Below are 21,212 nucleotides of genomic sequence, written 5' to 3' on the forward strand. Positions count from 1 at the left end.
TATTTGTGTTATGTACATTCATAGGGAATCTCAACTATATATGCTCAGAATAATTTATCAAGGTCGCTTTTCCATAATGTCTGCCTTCCTATTCGATATGCATTGCTGTATTATCTATGTTGTAAGCATAGGAATCACCTCAAAAGATTAAAAAAAATGGAATAATTACTCTTGAAATGAAGCATAAAATGTGTTTGAATACGCAATGGTTCAATTCTCGATTTACACACAAACACACACACATACACATATATTTAGCTTTTTAAAATCTTTCGATGAAACATAATAATTGCACAAATCGATTTTGAATCATTCTTAAGAATTGGGTGGTATATATTTATTCGGATGTCACTCAAGACACGCATAATTACAAAAATATATATTCTAAAAATATATTCTTGCATTTTATAACTTTTAAACTTGCATTTTATAACTTTTAACTTTTATAACTTTTAAACATTTTACAACTTTTATCAGTGTTGCTGTCACTTCGATGGTCGGTATTTTCGACTGTATTGATTCGATTCAGGAGGCTAATATAAGCTGCTTTGGTTAATTTCAAGAAAATGCTTCAGAATTTAGACATCGTATACTAAAATTGCTGTTGATTATATCGGTATTGGAATTATATTGCGGATTGGCAATAAAAATGCTTTAATAAGCTTCATTTGTAGCCCGACTCAACATGTGCTATCACTTGCACCGTTATTTAGCATGCTTATGAATATTAAAAGTGCATATTTGAAATTTTTATTCAATACTTCATTTGTTGCTTTTCTTGCTTTCGAGCCGTAAGAAAATCATTTATTGATGAGCACATGATTTTTGCATCCCGGGAGGCATAATTTGTATAAGAAACAAGCGATCATAAATAAATGCTTCAATCTACATCGCTAAGCAGGAGTAAAAAGAACCGACATTTTTCTTTTCAGTGATTTTACAATTAGATTTTGATCGGGGTTTCTTTTGACACGTGTGACTTTTGGATAGGGAATCTTAGGTATCTTTGAAAGAATGTTGTAAACATTATGGATTTTGATTCATACGCTCAAAGGGTGAGAAAATGCATAAATCAGTTTTATAGAGCCCATGTAGAATTGATTAAATAAAAAAAGTGGAACTGGACCAGGAAATAGGAGAACATTTTAGAATGAAGGTAATATGGATTAATTAAGATAAAATTAGGAAATTAATAAGGTTATAAATCAGTTTTTAAGTATCATTACATAGATAAGATTATGTGAACAACTACATTAATTCACATTTTTTTTTTTTTTTTTTTTTTTTTGCCAATATCATGAGTTTTAATAACTTTTTCAAACTATTCAAACATCAACTCCCAGCAATGTGTTCAGCAGGAATCTGCTTCTACGTTTATGTAACAAAGCATGTATTCGTTTTTGATGGTCTTTCGAACGGAATGCTTTCACATACCTCCACCCAGACATAAAAAAATATAAGAAAAAAAAAACGAGCAAAGCGTTCGTAAAAGAACACCTGCTTGGTTCGAACTATCGAGAGATTATTGTTTCCCAAGAACAATGCCGTAGTTTCCTCACATAATAACAGAAAATGATGGCAAAATAAACTGACGTGATCGAAATGGTTTCTTATTGGATGGGCTGCTTGGACGGTGTTTTATCTACAAAATCGCGCACAATGAGGGCGTATTTTATAACGTGTGTTTTATGTGACTTGCGTGTCGAAGACGCATCAGATTGCTACAATAAATCTTTTCTTTTATGTTTTTTCCAGTTTCAGGCGAAAGCGATTTTTCTGCCAAATGACGCGGCACGCGAATGGAACAAATGTCAAGAGGGCGATCAGCATTACGTATAGCGGTCGGCCCGGGAAAGGAAAATACAACCGAAATTATTTCCTCAGTATTTTAACATTTCTATCAACATTGCATTTAGAATGGCAGGTAAAAAATATCATGTAGTGAAGAATTACAGCTGTCATTCTCAGCATGTAAAAGGTAATAACTCAAAATCGTTTTTTGAGGAAACAACTTGCTAAAATTATTAAATATTAATGCTATTATTATTTAGTTTATAAGATGTATTATTGCGTTATTTAAAAGAAAATTTATTAGAATTCAATATTTATATAATAATAAAATTTATAACATGATTAAATTAAATTAAAAGATAAATAATTGATGAAAAGAGAAGTATGCAAATTATATTAATCAAAAGTTGTTCAATGCTGTATAAAAAAGTATTCTAGAAAAATGCACGAATTTTTTAACAAAATTCTTACAAGAAAAATATATGTGAAAAAGTTGCTTAAGTTTATTGCAAATCCATATATATAAATATGAATATGCAAAATATATGTATTTTGAATTAAATTAAAAGCTAAACAGTTGATAAAAAAAGGTTGTAAATTATATTAATCAAAAGTTCTTCAATACTGTATAAAAGAATTTTTTCTAGAAAAATGCATGCATTTTTTAATAAAATTCACATAAAGAAAAATATATGCAAAAAAGATGCTTAAGTTTATTGCAAATTCATATAATAATAAAATAATAATATATAATATAATAATAAAAAATATAACATAATAAAATTAAATCGAAATATAAACATTTGATGAAAAGAGAAGTGTGTAAATCATATTAATCAAAAGTTGCTCAAAACTCTATAAAAGAAATTATTCTAGAAAAATGCATCAAATTTTTTAACAAAAGTCGCACAATGAAAAATATATGTGAAAAAGAATTTTTAAGCTGAAGCTCATATCATTAATATTTATATCTGAAAAGATTTATTGAAATGAATAAAAAAACTTTGATAATTCAGAATTCTTTGAAAGATGAATTTAAATCGTTCGTGAAAGATGAAAAATTATTCGTATAATTCTATTCTAAAATTATTATTGTAAATAAGATATGTGCTGATTCTTACTGCGGGGGGGGGTTACTCGTTATTACACAAGTCTTTCGCATATTCTCTAAACAGAGATTTCATTGTTGTTATAAAATTTTAGAAACAATATGTTTTATCATGAAGTCGAAGAAATTTTTTACGAATATAAAACATGTAAATTAACTTCTTTAATACTGCACTGTAAGAAAAGATATATTTCTTATTCAATTTGAATAATTGTTTGTAATACTTAAATCTGTTAAAATAGGAATATCCGTTCCATGAATTACAGTTCAGCATTTCTGAAACAACGCATATAAATTTCTTTGTGACCTTGAACGTAAGTAGAAGTGGTTCTAAATTTTCTTAATTTATTCGAATAAGACATATTCATAATATAATAAAAGTACTGGTAACATGCACATCAATGTAACGCAAAAATAATTCTGGAACTGAAACATTTTATTTTCTCTATCGTATCTTAGTAAAATAATAATAATAATATTACATCAAACGCTACTGATTAATGAGCAAAACTCTGGCGTACAATAAAGATGATTATGTGAATATGTTTATTGGCGCTGAATATATGTGTGTCGGCGCTTTACAGTCTAAACCGCTTAACGTAGAAATACCAAAATTTTTGCATCATCTTAAAATGTAAAATGAAATAAATGATCAAAAATATCTATTATTTTCATACATAATGATATTTTAAATTTTTAATTAATTAATAAAAATTATTCTAAGCATATTTTTCAACAATATATCTCATATTAAATAAAATTTAAGTAATTGCAGTTGTGCACGTTATACCTGATACGGAAAAATTAGTCTTTATGAGCGCGTTGCTATCACATTGGCATAAATTCAAATTAAAAGATTGAATTATCCTTCATTGAAAACTAAACCCAGAAAAATGTAATTTTCAGCACATATCAGAATGAAAAGTAATAAACATGAAACATGATATTTTCAAGAATTACAAATGCAAAAAAAGCTTACAAGGAATTTTAAAGTATATAATTAATTAATTAAAAATTCTATAGTATTTTAAGCGAACATGTTTCCTACGTACATGAAATTGGATCCCAAATATTCTTTTCTAAATAATACTAGACATATGAATATAATAATGTAAGTTATTTTAAATGAAGTAAAAAATAATATTTTATGCAGTACTATTATGTATTAAGAATTTTAAATTTTTATATTAATCCGGTGGTTTGAAAGTCATATTTAGTAAAATATTCTTGAAGCTCTAAGATTTTAAATAAAAACAAATCCCACTTATTTGCGACTACAATCGAGAAAATTGGGAAAATTAAACTTCATTATTTTTTCCAGTGGTATATTTATTGATCAAAACAATATGAAATATTATTATTTATAGTATTTAATAGATTTTGAAAGCAAAACTAAAAATTTTATTTTAGGTTGTATAAGAGAAACTTTTATCTAATAATATCTTGAAAAACTGATTAAATTGTAAAAAAAAAAAAAATGATTCGCGCATAATGAATCGATTTTGAACTTTTCATTTTTTTTGTATTTCTATTTTTTAAAAACTCGTTTGGTTCCAGCAAAAACAATTTTGTATTAGTTCTATATCTAATCATTTCTACTTAGTAAAATTCAAATTTTAGTGAAACTGAGAGAAAACAATGGAAAGCAAAATAAAAGGAGCTGCTGTGTGACAACTAAATTAATATGAATCAAATTATTATAAAAATTTGTAGCTTAAAAACATTTTGAGGCCATTGAAGACCAAGTTACATAAAATGTTTAATAGTAATAATAGCGACGATTAATTAGGGTGGACCAGCTAGTTGCCAACGATTTCTGGGAGTCAATAAATAATCATTATCCATAATATCATAAAACTTTTAATAAAGCAAATTTTTCCATTGTTCAGAGATATTCCATTAATTTTATTATTCATAGATAATGTACCGGATAAAATATGCTATGCTTTTATTTTAAAAATAACTTTACCAAGTAATTTTTAAGTCCAACCCTTGAAAGTCACGAATTCTAGAAACTTATTTGCTTTCCGTATACTGAGAATTTGTATTTTGGAAAAGTCTCTATTTCAGCGTAAAGCTGAAACTTAACATCGAGTCTTTTTGATTGAACATTACTTTTGATGATTATGTATTTACAAAAATTCAGTAATTTTTGTTTTTCTCCTTGCAGTTTATATATTCAGTTAGATATTATTATTATTAAAAAATCTTTCATTGACTTATGAAAATGCTATGTTATATTTTACTGGACATATAATACACATACATATACATATAATAATACATATACATAATACATATCGATTAAGACGAAATGGTTTTCGGAAATTGATTGGAAAATAAGTGCATCCTTTTAAATAAATATTAAATGCATTTTTCTTTCTCTCCATGAAGTTTTAAAATTGCATTTCTTAGAAGTGAAATTAAGTTACATAAAAATTTCCCTTTGATGTTCCATTATATAAAATCCGAAAGATTTTTTTTTTTCAAATCAACCAGATTAGAATACTTGATAGATCTTTATCAACTACGAGGAAAATGTTGTAATTTAGCAGAGAGAGAAAATAAAGTGTCTGAAATAAAATTCTTAGAATTTCAAATCATTCTAAATTTATTTATCTACAGTCACCTATGCAAAAGCATATTTGCATATTTGTCTGTGTATTAAATATTAACAGGAATAAAAATAAATGCGTGGATTTTTAAACGGACTATTTTTAGTGTACGAATATTTATTTTCATTGAGTCATTTTAGGGTAGCTGAGTATGTGATAGGAGTGAGCAATTTGAGAAAAATTAAACGATACGAAAACAGATTTGCCATTAATAATTCAAGGAAGAGTTAATTTTAATCTTTCTTGAGATTGATAGCAAAACGTATTAAATCAGAAGGTTTTTCCTCCCACGTCTTTTCAAATTCTGATCTTCATTTCAAAAGAGATGCACTATTAAGAAAATTATCTGTACTTTTGTTATAAATCAGGATTTTTTTATCCAAATTGAAATGTTATTCGGAATTGAATTATTTAAATATTAAACGTGTATTGTTTATTCTAAAGATGCTGTATTGAGTATATAGAGAATTCAAAGAATATTGAATGTCAACGAATTTTGAAATAGATTAGCGATATTTTCAGAATAATACAAATAGTTAGAACAAAATAAAATTTTTGATTCAGATTAAAAAAAAATTTTAATGAAAAGTATAAAAAAGGAAATAATAATAATAATTATGATACATTTTTTATTAAAAAGCATTGTAAAACAAAAAAAAAAAGAATGGTTTAAGATGATAAATTATTCTTTTAATAACTCGCAAATTTTGACGCTAAAAATTAAAATGAAACATTATGTGTGAGTATAAAAACCTTTTATCATTGATGTTTAGGTGTTATAGTGGACGGTTCAAATTGTAATTTTTTAAACTTTTTATTATCAACTTTTGCAGAAATCAAAGAGTTTCCATACATTTGAATATGTTATTTTATGAAACTTTGCTGTTGAAAGTATGTGTCTATGTGTAATAAATAAGGAAATAATAACTTGTTCAACTTTTTATGGAATATTTTTGTATATTATTTAAGTAAATGTTCCACAAAATTTTTAATGCTTTAAATTTACAGCAAAATTTGGATTCTTGCAAGTAAGAATGCCGTTATGATAATGTAAAACCCTTCCTTAAATATTTGTTCTTAAATTTTATTTGTGGTAAATCTATAAAACTCGAAAACAAATAGAATTAATGACTTTCCTGTGCGTTTTTTGAATAATCCTTAAGGCATGAATGTCTGGTTTGCTGATTTAATTAAAAAACACTTGATCATTAAAACATTAAAATTCTCTATATAACAACCTTACTTTCAAATAAGCAAAAAAAAAATGTCTATTGCTGCAACATTTTATACTTATTTTCTCAACTCTCATTCAAACTTAACCAAACATGTATAAGAATAAAAACATCAATAACATAAAGACAAGTATTAATACATCGTTGGAAGATTACGAATTAGATGATATCTCATACAAAGATAATTATAGCTGACTACTCCAACCCCCTCTGAGGCACATGGAAACATCTAAATGACCTGACGCCTCGACAGCAATGACGGGAAGTAAGGTTAAGTCCTAAGGATTATCATCGGCCATGATACAAACTCTCTAGTCGAAGGCATGTCTTGCAGCCGTCAGTGAGTGGCTTGCCGATTCCACACCATTTCTGTACCCACCAGAGAAGAGACAAACAACCCCTATTCGGATAGTTTAACATCTCCAAATTTCACGACCCCCCCCCCTGTACTCATGCAAAGATTAAAAAAATGTATGATTACAATTAAATTATTTTCAATAAATGCTATCAAAATCTATGCTGATATTTTTTTTTTCCAAAAGAAATTGTAATTACAATTTTAGTTATACTTTAAGGACAATGGATAAAGTGTACACTCATTTTCTTTCAAAACAATGTTAACTGAAATGAATGCAATACCTATATAGTAGTCAGTTTTTTCGAAGATATACAGAAATAACATATTAGTATGTTTTTTTCAATTCTTTAGACCAAATATAAAGAGTGAGGTTGCAAGAATTGTAAGAAAACATATGATTCAGGTACAAAGATATAATATTTTATGTTACAATATTTTTAGAGGAAAATAAAATACTATTAGACTTATTTTATTTTTGAAATCAAATCGAACATGATTCAGCTAAAATCAGAAGTTTTTGTAGAGGTTAAGGTTATAGATGTCCAATCTGATAAATGTATTCCAATCAAATCAACTGAATGTGAAGTACATGTCATCGATGTTTTATTGCAATATTGATCATATGTCAACATAGTGTCAGTTTTAACACCATCTTGTTTTTCAAATGTTACGTTTCAAAATAGGTTAAAAAAAGAGAGTGAGAGTTACATTGGCTGGAGAGGAGACAGGTTAACGAATTAATGAGCAATTTTAATTAAGTATTACAATAAACTATCAAAATATTTTCCTTCCTTTATTTTTGAAACTGGTTATTTTGTCACAATAGTTTTAAAAATCTTGTTTGACATTTTTCAAATTAAATATCCTTTTAATTTTTGTCAATATATTGTTTTTTGCAGTTTTCCATTCCTTCAGTCTGATCCAGTGTAGGATAAAAATCTAATTTCTTAGAACAGAACAAGTTGAATTTGTGTTTTAAAATGCAATTGGCGCCATTGATTTATTTTTAAACTCGGGAAAAATAAGTATATTTAGTAATAGTTTCAATTTTTAGAATTTAAGATATATTTTATATCATTTTTTTTTTCTTCCCACAATTCAATTTCGTTGCTATGACAGCTCTATTAATTATTATACCTAATTAAAATTATATTTCACAAATAAAATAACAACAATGATTTTGCTCATGTTTGAAAGATTTTTTTTTTTTTTTTTAGGTTAGCAAAAGCTAAACATACTCACATAACTTGCTGAAGTCCATTTCTAATTCGGAAAGTGATTTTTTGTTCCTTAAAATACTTCCAACTAAGCAATTACTGACTTCACATGGCACAGTGAAGGAAACTGTCTCCAAACTCCAACTTTTCAGATATTAAATTCATCATAAAATTTAGTAGTCCTTGTCTTATATTCTTTTCACAAATTGATTAAAAAATTCGTAAACACATTTTTTACGTACTAATGACAAGCTGGATGTTGCCCTTGTTTGGTGTGTAACATAACATTAAGGTGATTTTGAAAAAAAAAAAATTAAGAAAGGAGAGAAAGTCAAATTCCTGGCAAATTAGTCTTAGAGATATGTACCTGTCAGAAGTCAGATTGCTTGATGAAAAAAAACCGGATAAAAAAAATCTTATTCGCGAAATAATTTTCGTTTTTAATCACTTACCCAAAGAAAATTCTGCATTACTTAATGCTTGAAAATGTGATAAACTAAAAACAAGACAAAAAGAAAGAAGAAAAATATGTGAAAAGATTCTGAGGTTGTGGAGAAAAAGGACATTTCATTCTTTTTTTGTTATTAAATTGAAGATCTTTTTGTTGTTGTTAAAACATGTTTAGCCCTGAAAATTGGAAAATATCACTCAAAATTCTTTATGGTGTTAAGATAAAAATAATAATTTTAAGAATCATTTTAATGGCTTCTCAATATTTCGAAATAGATTTTGGTGATCGTCATTTATAAAAATAAGAATATCGTGCATATTATAAATAGTCTTAAATACAGGAGTGAAAGCAAGCAAAAATGCATCATGATTTTCTTTCAATTTCTTGTTATTAATTTTAAAGAGTATTTCTTATTAATTTAAGTTAAACATCGGCTCTGATCTAATTTATATTTAAATTTCTAAACTCAGTTTAATTTAACAAAAACGTATTATCAGGTATCAGTTAAAGAAAACATAATTCACAATATTAATGATGTAGATTAATAAATATCTTATCAAGATCAGACGCTAATAATGAGGTAGATTATTAAATTCTTATTTTAAAGGTCAGATGTTTTTTCAATTATTTAGAAACATTCTTGATTCCTTATTCCATGCTGTATACTCATCCGGGCAATTTGTTCATTTGTGAGTGTTCCATTTCTATTGATTTCTGAGTAAGAATTCGTTTTATATGCTTCTATTTATGTATTAATATAAATCGAATTACCTTCTATATCTCACCGTCAATTAGGGTTAATGCATATTCTATAGCTGAAATCATTATTTTCACTTGTGCAAATATCGTACGTTGATAGAACCTGGCATGGCACTTTGGCACCTGGTGATGATACAGACACCATACTATGATTCTTGCCAGATGAATTATTCAAAGTTTTATGTAAATAGGAAAAACGTTGACAGTACTATTATTAAAAAAAGAAGGAATAGGAAGCTCAAAGGAAAAAAAAAGAGGTTAGCATCAATTTATATAAATTAAAACAAGAAAATAGTTATTCAATGCATTGTATTGTTGATACGTTTGATTGATCATTGGTTTGAATATAATCACGATTCCGTACGAAATGATTTATTTAAAATAGAAAGAGAGATCCGAACATCAATTTATTTCAACATTGAAAAACAACGCTTGAAATGAAGAATGTTTTCATAGAATGTAAAAATTATTCCTTCAATCATCAAAAGTGATTCAATTCAATTTTAGAATAAAGCCACTTTAATTAAAAATAATAATTCGAACTATTCTGATTGCATTCTAAAATATAGTTTTTTTAAGTTAAAATTTCTTTTTTTCATAGTTATTTCATTCTAAAGTTTTTATAATTTTATCTTTAATTATAAGATTTTCGAATGTCCAATAAACGTAAAATATATCAAGAAAGATTAAGTGAATATAAAGAAATACGTTTTCAGGTAAAAATATTGTTAATGTAGAAGAAGATTTCGAAGCAAAAGCAGGGAAATGATTCCATACTGTTGATTTCTGGTTTATTTGCTTCAATAATAATTTATTATACTTATGGAGTTAGAAGACTATTTTTGATCAGAAATTGCGTCTGTTACATATATATTGTTTGTTTGTTCCAATCTGTTTTACTTTCTGCATGAGGCATATTGAACATATATATAAAATGAGCCTCAATAAGTATGTCTTTTTATATTACGCTTTGCTTTATACTGAAACTATAAACTTATATCACCACATGTATTCAATAAATGCCATTCGTTCAAAGATTTTGTCTATTCACTTTATTTTAGTCAAATCAAATAGGAAATCATCTGAGCGTTCTGTTTTATTATTAATAAATCACACTTGTATTTATCTAGAAGTTGTATCAGTTACATTTAATAAATGATATTTTGAACCGATTTTTTTTTTGCCACTGACAATTATCTCTCTAAGAATGTGTTTAATGCAAGCAACATTTCTGTACTTTTAAGTTCTTTCTTTCATTTTTATGGAATTTATAATCGCTTTATTTGAGAAACAGTCATGTGTGCTTTAGCAGTCGTACGGATTAATAGTTCTATTATTAAAAAAAAACAAAAAAACAAGGTACTATCAGCAAAAACAGTTTTGATGAATAAGTTGGTTTAAAAAAATATTTCGGCTTTTCAGAATTTAATTAAAATTATTTAATTAAAAAATAAGAATAGCAAATATAGAGTTATTTTCTAACAATTCTTTGAAAAGGCTTGTTGAAATTTTCTTTCTAATTCTAATACATAGATATTTCATATTTCATAGTCTGTAACGCAAATTCGATTTTTGGATACTTTTGTCCACATGCTAAGAATTAATCGTAAAAAAAAAAAAAAAAAAAAAAAAAAAACTTGATAGATTTTGTAAAAATGCTAAATTTACATAAAAGTTAATATTGGCGCTTACTGGGACAGTATCTTTATAAGAGAGTATGCGAGAAAAATTTGACGAAATCAGTTCAGCTGCTTCAAATATATTTGCATATACAACAACTATGGGCAAAACACTTTAAAAGGCTGAACGCTTGGTGATAGATATTGAGGATTTTCAATCGTTTAAAGATGCATTAAATAACGAAATTGAATGGCATTGAATTTTAAAAATTTTGTAAGCAAATTCAAAACTAACAAAAATGAAATGCGAACTATTGTGTCGGTTGTGACAGCATAAAGTTTTCTTTAATCAATGAAGTTACGTATTTCTATAATGTCCAAGAGATTTATAAATATCAGTTTTGTTAAATAATTTATTGTTTATTAATTTATTGTTTATTAATTTATTGTTTAAAATAATTTATTGTCAAAGTCTGATCAGTTTTAAAAATATATTTTAATTGTTTTATATTCTAAAATTTAATGACTTGTACTAATGAAATTACTAGACAAACCCAATCGATATTGGTAATATTTTCTTTTTATTAGTTACTAAAGGTCTACTATCAATAAAAAATATATATTTAAGATTATAATAGATGCTAAATCTAAGGGCAAAACAAAGATCAATACTTTATATTTCCAGAAAGGCCATCAGACATGACGACAACTATGTCAGTGGGTAGGTAACATCAATATCTAACAATAGTTAATTTTTTAGTTTTAAAAGGGAATTTTGAAATGAATTTGGAAATTTCCCTCATTTTGTGATAAAATTTATTTTATGCTATCATTTTTAGTATATTCGTAAAGATAAGAAAAGTTTAAATTGTGATTTTCGAACTAGAAAATATTTTTTCAATGAATTTATTTTTTAAATGCATTCAGTAAATTACTATTTATATGTTCGTAATATTAATTGTCATCAAATCACTTAATTCATTCTTACTTAACAAACGATACTATTTTTAAAAGGACCTTAAAGCTAGTAAAAATCAAAAATGCAATTTTAATAGAAATATTTAACAGTTATTAAAGAGAAACAATTTTAATACGAACTGCGTTTATGTGAATAAAAAGTGGAAGAAAGCTTTATTTTCTCCTTTAAAATAGAATTTATATAAATAGCAGGATGAAATTCCGTTTCAAATACATGTCTAGACTTTTGAGGCTTTTCCAAAAGCACATTTTAACAAAAACAAAATTTGTCAAATTCTCTTGGAGGACGTTTTCTAAGCAGAATCCGTTCCATCGAAGCAAATCGAAAGGAATGTTGCATTCTGAAGAAAAACAGAAAATCCCGTATTGTCACGGTCTGCAAAAGAATAAAATTCTTGTGAGCATTCAGTATTCAAACATCCAAATATTTATTTGCTTATTTTTAAATGACGTCAGGGCATTCCATAGTGGAATAAAATTTATCAAATAAATTGAATAATACTTTACAAAAGAATCCCTTCGTAGCTTCATTGAATCTTTAGTTTTTCAACGAAACCGAATTTTTCCAATTTATGTACATTTCATATCAATTCTAATCGTCTTCAATTCATAAAATAAAAATTCTTTGTCCAGAATTTTTCTCGAATTATGTTAAATATGGTCAATTTCTCAATGAATTAGCTACTGTTGACGTTATTATACGAATGGAATTCAAATAAAATTAGCTTGTGTGAAGACTAACTTGGCCACTTTTATTTAAAAGAAAAGAAAAAAAAATCATTTTTTTGTCTTAAATTCTGTGGCTAAAAGTTTGTTCTTTTTATTAAAAAGTAAAAATAATTGTTTTGTACAAATAGAATTGAATGGAAAGAAGCATTACAAAAAGAAACATTTTGATTGAACTAAAATTAGTGTTTTATTTTGTGAGAAGAATTAAAAATTACTTTGCAGTTATGCCATTTTCTCTAACAATTTATTTTATTGTTTTAGAAATTGCTTTAGAAAAATAATCGACAAGAATATACGTCTCTTGAAAATTACGTTTTTTCGAGTTTAAAATTATAATTCTCTTAAAGAAATTATTTCTCTTTTTTTTCTGTAAGAAATAGTAATCACTATTACAATTACTGCTGAAAGCGATCAACAGATTCAACCGTTTGATATAGAGCTCCAAATATGGAGCAATTTTTCTTTGAAGAGTGAGAATAAGTACCTCGAAACGATTTTATTTTTAGTAGCCGCCTTTAAAAACCAGCTAGTTCGCTGAGAATATTGGTTGATTGTTCAACTAAATTAATTCAATTAAATCTCTTATGCATAACATTATGTTCAAATTCTAACGAAAAATTTATTTTTAGTTATCATTAATAATTTAATTCATAATAGTCATTGGTTATTAAAACCATATTATTTTAATTTTAAACTACTTGTTCTGTTCATTGTGCGAACTATCGATTTTAATGGAATTCAAGGCCGTAATGTTGTCGCACTATTAAATACCTAACTATTTGGTCCACCTATCTTTTTACTTTCGAGATATTGTAATTTCTGTACATATTCCTTATTCAGTTACATTAGTTTCTGTATCAACTATGCAGGTTTTGAACATAATCATTTTTATTTTCTATTTTCTCGCATACTAAAAATTGAGGAAGTATTGTAATCGTTAAAAAAAATTCAAACTTGGGATTTTGACAAATATCTATGTTTTAGACCTTCCAGAGTTGCAAAAAAATATTTTTGGTAAATGTCTGCCTGTTCGTCTATTTGTCACAAAAATAATTCAAGAATCAAGAACGCTTTGCGCTAGATAGATGAAATTTAAAATACGGTCCTTACATCAAATTTTAAACAAAATCCGTTTCAGAGTAAATCTGCCTTTCCAGCTGTTCGAATATAATTTAACAAGACAACTGCAAAACGAAGAGAACTAGATGGGTACAATTCGGTGTACAGATTTATATATTGTAGGTGAATATATCAATCTGTACTTTCAGAAATACGTAAACACGATAATTCATTTACGTAATAACTTAAATATATCAAATTTGTTATAGGATTTTTCTTTTTGTTTCTATAGGTTGGGAAGCACAGATTCGATGTTCGGATACTATTTACCGCATGTCAAGGATTAATTGCCGAAATATTCGCTAGTGATCACGTGATAGATTCAGTTAAATTGTTACTCATGCAAATGTTAGTATTTCGTAACAATTGTACGCCAATACCATCGGCGCGTTTCATGGGATGACACTTTTAATAATGAATATGCGAGAAAGTTTTAGTGAGAATACTTAGGCTGTTTATTTTAACTGAAAATAAGTAATGGTTATAAATATTTGATAAGACAATGTTAAAGGTGAAAATTTATATATAGTAAACATATCTACTATAGAAAATTATGCAAACAAATATTTTTTTTTAATATTGGTGAAGTTTTAGTAACTTATTTGCGGAACACCGAAACTAGTATCAATGAACATATGATGTTGTAATGGCATAAAAATTAATCTTGTATTATTTCATACCAGAATTCCAATTATTTTTTATTCATTAAAACTCTAGATAAAATTTCCAAAAATTCGCTCAGATATGGATGTTTACGACTTCCAAAGAACTCTCCATCCAATTTAATAGATCTAATTTCATCCTTTGATATGTTCAGCGTAAAAACACGCATATACACTTAATAGTCCTTATTAGTAGTAAGGATTTTAATGAACTAATAACTAAGTAAGTTTTATTTTTGGAGTTTAATCGCAATAGCATCCCAAAATCATATTAAAAAACACTATTTTAATATTTAGGAACTGGAAAATTAATCGTTGAACTCTACTCCTTTGAGAAAGCCATATGTAATAAGAATGTGTAATTTTTTTGCAATTTACTGACCAAACGTTTCGTCCTAGAATACCATAATTCGCCTATATAATGTTTGGGATACGAGAACGTGAACTTTGGAGTGAGTTTTGAGAAATTTTAATAAAATTTTTAATTAATTAAAAGTTAAGCAGAATTATGGCATTTTTTCGCAATAACTTCCAAAAATATTATAGAGACAAAAAGGAATTTTTTCCCTTTTTGAAAATTTAAGAAATTTATTTTTTTTGTAATGCCAATTTTTAGTTGTGTATATTTTTATTATTTTTTAAATATATTTTAAACGTATTTTACAAAAATAAATTTCATTTTTGAGCCAGATTCAAATAATTTTCCTTCTTATAACTAGTTTATCATCCTGGCGTTTTCTCCACAATTCATTATCAAGATATGGAGATCCTGCACATTTCTCGATTTTGAATAGGGTTTAGAATATGACATCTTTTAGCAAAACATTTTTGAAATTTTTTTGCACCTTTGTTATCAAGTAATGACAAGAAAGTTCTAGCTTTTATTTTTAAAACTTTGCTGCCCTTTCCAGTAACATAACTGAATGCATCAAGATTTGTACAGAAAATTAGAGAAATTCATAGAAAAATGAATACCGTATTGAAAGGTTTATAAAATGGTATGATTTATATGTTTTCTACAATTTGAGATTCAAAATTATTTTCTTGATGATGCTATGAAGACAAATTTCATCCAATATTCAATAAAAATTTCAGCAATTATCAAACCCGTTGTTAAAAATGGCTAGTATGCAATAACAAAATCTGATACCTAAAAATACTATATTGATTGAACCATGAATATCAAGTTATGCACAAGAGATTTAAGTAAAATTAAATATAAGTAGTATTATCAACTATATTGGTAATCAAAGTAGAACCACTTGAAATGAATCCTGGTCTTTATTTTGATATGTTTTGGATGTTTTTTTTTCTTCTTTTCTTTAAGAAATTAAGATTCACTAATTTTCATAAATATTTTTCTAATTTAAAAACCTGACAAACTGCTCTCAACCTGAAAACTAATTACGTGTTTTGAAATTATAATTCTGTATTCTGTTATAAATAATAATAATTTAATACATTTAAATAATAATTTTCTTTTATAAGTTAAAATTGAAGAAATTTGGATAGAATTCATTCTTACGAAAACACTTTCTTAAAGCCACATTAACTTAAAAATGATTATTGATGTATAACTATAAATTTAGTATTTAATCTAAATAATATATTTTACAAATATTTTTGAATTTTGTCCAAGTAATTTGTATTAATACTCATAGAAAACAGTGTCTGATTTAAACAGGGATTTTAGAAAGAAAAATATAGGTGCATTACCTGAATAATAATTACTTTTTTTTATTTTTTGTGCGATGCATATTCTCTATAATTTCTTTTAGTTTTAGTTAGGCAGTCCCCAGTATTGTTCAAAGCGAGTCATTTTATGATATCATACCATTCAGTTTTTTTTCTAAGGCTTATCGTAATCTTAGGTTCAGATTCAAAATTCTTAAACTCAGACATTTTTTAAACAGACGAATTTAAACAATCATCATCATTCTGCAAATTTTTATTCAGAACTAACTCCTTAAAATGTTTTTCCTCTAATTAAAAATATAATAAATGACAAATTGATTGGTTAATGATTATTGGGAAACGCTTCTTTTATATAACATAATATAAACAACAGCAAAATCTAATAAGGTTTTTATAAAAATATCTATCAGAATGTCAGTCGCTGCTAATAATATTTGCAGGAACATCTTGAAGTTAGTGTTTGATAAAAAAATGCGTAAACTGAAAGTGAGATTAAAAATGATTCGATATCATTTAATGAATATAATTTATTCTTTTTTATATTCCATTACAAATTTTTTGTTCGTTGAAGCCAAATCACAAATTACATTAGTGATGATGTGTGTCGTGGCCCATAAGATGGTTCAATCCAGTTTCGATATCATCGAATACATCTGTTGATGAAAGAAAAAAAAAATAAAATAAATATATAGTAGGAAATGGTAAAATACAAAAGATAAAAAAATATTTATATATGAAGATAAAAACAGAAATCTCTAATACAAATTAGGTTTCAGAAAAGCAACCTAAAAAAATATTTTATAATTGCTTTTTCACATTTTTATTTATCTTTCTTTAGATTTTTAATTAATTTAATTTGAAGAAATATTTTTTCTTATTAAAACAAATATTTTCAAGATTTTTTATTGAAATTGCACAGAATTTTACAACTTATTAAAATATTCAAGAATTTGTTACTATATGAGATAGATGATCATATAAGGTATATGAATTTCATCAATTTCATTAGTATTGCAATCCATTATATATCAGAAAAAACAGAAAGCGGTGAAGTCTAGTACTTATTTAAAAACTGCAAATCAATATTTCAAAACAAAGTAATTAATCTGAAAACTCTTTCATCGATTTCTGTGGGTTTTATAAAAAGGTTTATGTCTAAATTATGATAGTTAAAAAGAAAACTAAATTTGATTTTACTTACTGGGATCAGCAGCAGCATGAGCTACAAGAGAAATGAAATTAATGTAGTAAATTATTAATTGTAGAGAAAATGAATAAACAGAAATTAAATAAATAATTCTAATTATTAATATGATTCTTTTTCGTTTGCTTAAAATTGTTATCGAAATTTATTATTTTCAAGTTAAATGAAGTATTTAGCATTTCAGTTCCACATTCATTTGCTCGAAGGATGTTATATTATCAATGTAGAATTAATCTTGGGAGGAAAATAAAGCAGATAAATTAATTTATTAGTCTACTCGCAAATTATAAACCTTACTCCAATCATTAAATTTGTCATGTTAAAAATGATATTAAAACATATAAATAAAATAAAAATTATTTTGCAAATAAATTGTCCATTTTGAAATAGCAGAGGAAAAAATGATTTTAATTTACTTTACAGCAATTTTTTTCGAGTTTTATTTTATTCCTATGGCGCCATTTCGATATAAAAGGAATCAGTTCTTAATGAATATAAATTGGCTTAATATAAAAATATCCCTGCATTTAAATTTAAATTTTGAGACTAATGCTAAACAGTCTTACCTTTTTTTTTCCCTGCCCAGCTCTTCTAACTGAAATGCCTTGAAGTCTTTATTTGAAATTGCTTCTGTTTTCACTTTCTCTTTAATAATCATATTTTATGAATAAAGCCTAGTCTTCTCATTGAATTGATTTATTTGTTAAGGAAATTATTGCATATGCATCGCAAAATCATAATTTTGAATTCTTAGAGTTCACATTAATATTTGAGTTTAATCCAAAAGCTTATCATTTTAGAATCGAAATCAGAAAAAAATATACAATTTATAGATGATGTGAAGAAGTTGATATTCTTAAAATTGTTTTTGCAAACAAACCATGGAGTTATTTAAGTTATTTGTCAGCGGGCGCATGAAAGTCACTAAATTATCTTAGCTTGTTTCTTTCAGTATACTGTAAATAACTCCTACAAGAGAAATTGCAGTTGTAGAAGTTTATCAATGTTCAAAGATAAAGTGATGATGAATGAATACTTGCAAAAAAATGGCTATTCTTCAAAAAAAAAAGAGAATATTATTGGGACTATCAGATAATGGATATTTTTAATTCAAATTTACTCATCCAAAAATAATATTATTGGGACCATCAGAATAAGGGATATATTTAATGCATAGCTCCAGTTTAAACATTTTGTCTCGATTTGTAATCATTCTTAGAGATTTGGAAAATTTATACGAAATATCATGGTTTTTATAATATATTGCAATAACCTCAGTCAACTGGTAAATTTTTTTACATGAAGTGGATGACGATGTCAGTTATTGAGTACATGTCTGTCAATTATAAAGATATGGATCCGCACGCGTAAGATGCGAATGCATGCAATAAATTCTTGTAGGGGTGCTTGAAAAATGCGTGAATCGACAATCTTGAGAAACTTGAGAGAACAGGAGCAAATCATTATTCTTGAATATGTAAGGGCATTAAATAATTTGCAGGGTATCGTTGGTGAATTCTTACATCATTGTTATATGAGATTACTGGAATGAAGTAGATTTCTCCGATAATCGGCCGATTCTAAGTGGGGAATGCCATATATAGTTGAAATTTGATGATGATATAAAGAAAAGTTCTACTGGTTTTATAAATCAATATACAAACTTGTATAAATTCCTGTTTTGCTTATTTTAATCTTCCAAAAAAGTCGTAGGGATGTTTCTGAATATACTACAGGTAAGTGAGTATTTCAAATTAAAACTTAATGAAGCACTTCTAAGAATTTTTAAAATTAAATTTATTCAGAAATATTCGGTTTAAAATATTATAAATATTTTATTCTCAATGGACAACCTAAAATTTTGTTAAAGGTATGTAAAATATCTACTCTCGTTTTCTTTATATATACAGAATTTTGCTAAATTTGACAAATGAGGTTGTCTAACGTATATGAAATGTAATGTATTTTTTAAAAATATTTTTCGTTCATCACATAACTAAATTGAAATATTTAGTATTTAATACTTAAATATTATACTATATTAATCTATATGTTTTGAGGAATAAGTAAATTTGATATATATTTTTAGATTGATTTTTTTCAATTCTCACTTTTTGAACTGAAGTTTCGACGTAACATTTCTTTTCGATATTTTCCCTTCATTTATAAAGCAACTATATAGCTTATGGGCACTGTTAAAATTTGAAGTTCGAAAAAAATTTATTCCGCCCATATATATATTGCAAGAGTCTCAAAAAATCAATTAATAAATTCATCAGAAATAAGTTAAATGAAATTTTAAAAGTTACGTTCACAGAACAGATTTTATATCAGAGAAATAATAAGAATTTTCACATGATATTTAAAATGTGAAACGTTAATTATTTTAATTATTAAGAAAAAATACAGTGAGAAAACATATCAGAGTTTACTTATAGTTCAATAAGGAACTTTTTAAAATAAAAATATTTCGATTAATTCCCTTTTGCGTTTTTTTTTCTATTCTTCTTTCAAATAAGATAACTTAATAAATATTAAGTTTAAGAAAAAGTTTTTGAAATGATGTGCAAATGTTTTCTTCTAGAGACCCACAAGACATAAAAATATATTTTGCTTACCAAGCAAGCCCAAGAGAGCAACGAAGGCAAGGAGTTGAAAATTCATTTCGATATTTGAGTATGGAAGAATTCCAGATAGAATCAAATCTATTATGAAAGACTCATCAATTTGCTCTTTTATACAGCACAAGGTTCGAAGTAAAAACAAATAGATATATTGCACTGCAAATAATATTTCTAAAATACTCCTAGAAACAAAACAAATGACAATAACTCATCTTCAGTAATTTTATTTTATCCAAATATGTCTGAATGATTTCAAATTTGGATAATAGGTTTCGTTTTTGTTACATGATAAAATTACCATTTATGTCTACAATAACAAACCAAGAAGATTTATGTTTCTTTTCCTACTAAAATAGCTTAGAGTTTCTGCGTCAAAATTGGTTAAATACAGTAAATAATTCAATATGATATCAATTGCATGTATAAATACCAATAAAATATGACATTTGTCTTTTTAACGCGACAGCTGGTTAAGAGAAATTAAAATAAAATTTTTTAACCTTTTATATTGGCATTGTGCAGCCGCCCATTTTATTTTAGCCATCTCACCATATACAAATTTGTTTCTTCGATTTTTCCATTTCTTTGCATTCTGTGTAATAATGTCTGATAATGTAAACAATTTATAAAAAAAAATTATTGTTAGATTGTTTAATATCAAACACAACGGTTATATGTTGTATAATTTAGTTATTTTTCGAATAAAAAATTAGAACTTGACTTTCAATTGGGAATATATCATTATCGAAATATATGAATAGTTTACGGTCTGCTTTGGAATTTGGAGATCAAGGTATCATTTCTTTAATGTTACTTTCAGAGATTTTTCAAAAGGTTAGGTGAAATGAAGTTTCTACTTTAACTCTCTATAGTTAAATGTCAGGGTTTTCTATTCTCATCTGTGTTGAAATGGCAAGTTTTTTCTCACTTTTTATATTTACATTCTTAGATATATGATACTTTAAATGTATTAATCCGGTGATTATGCATAATTACCGGTGATTATTCATAATCATCAACAAATTTATTGAAGATTGTGAATAATTACCAC

The 21,212-nt window shown here is 26.2% G+C and overlaps 2 long non-coding RNA genes across 3 annotated transcripts; one reads left to right on the forward strand and one right to left on the reverse strand.

The window, feature by feature from the left end:
• The first annotated feature begins 1,767 nt into the window (after positions 1 to 1,767).
• Positions 1,768 to 10,065, forward strand: LOC129961797 (uncharacterized). Of its 2 annotated transcripts, none has more exons than XR_008783829.1 (3): positions 1,768 to 1,978; positions 3,142 to 3,213; positions 8,322 to 10,065. It is a non-coding gene; the product is annotated as an uncharacterized LOC129961797 (long non-coding RNA). The 2 variants fall into 2 exon arrangements; XR_008783830.1 differs by lacking the exon at positions 8,322 to 10,065 and adding an exon at positions 6,938 to 7,195.
• Positions 10,066 to 16,847: 6,782 nt separating this feature from the next.
• On the reverse strand, positions 16,848 to 20,291 carry LOC129991447 (uncharacterized). The gene is made up of 3 exons (XR_008785838.1): positions 20,156 to 20,291; positions 17,535 to 17,555; positions 16,848 to 16,986 (listed from the first exon to the last, which is right to left on the reverse strand). It is a non-coding gene; the product is annotated as an uncharacterized LOC129991447 (long non-coding RNA).
• Positions 20,292 to 21,212: the final 921 nt, after the last annotated feature.

Source organism: Argiope bruennichi, chromosome 2 (genome assembly GCF_947563725.1).
Source record: "Argiope bruennichi chromosome 2, qqArgBrue1.1, whole genome shotgun sequence".
NCBI classification, from domain to species: Eukaryota; Metazoa; Arthropoda; class Arachnida; order Araneae; family Araneidae; genus Argiope; species Argiope bruennichi.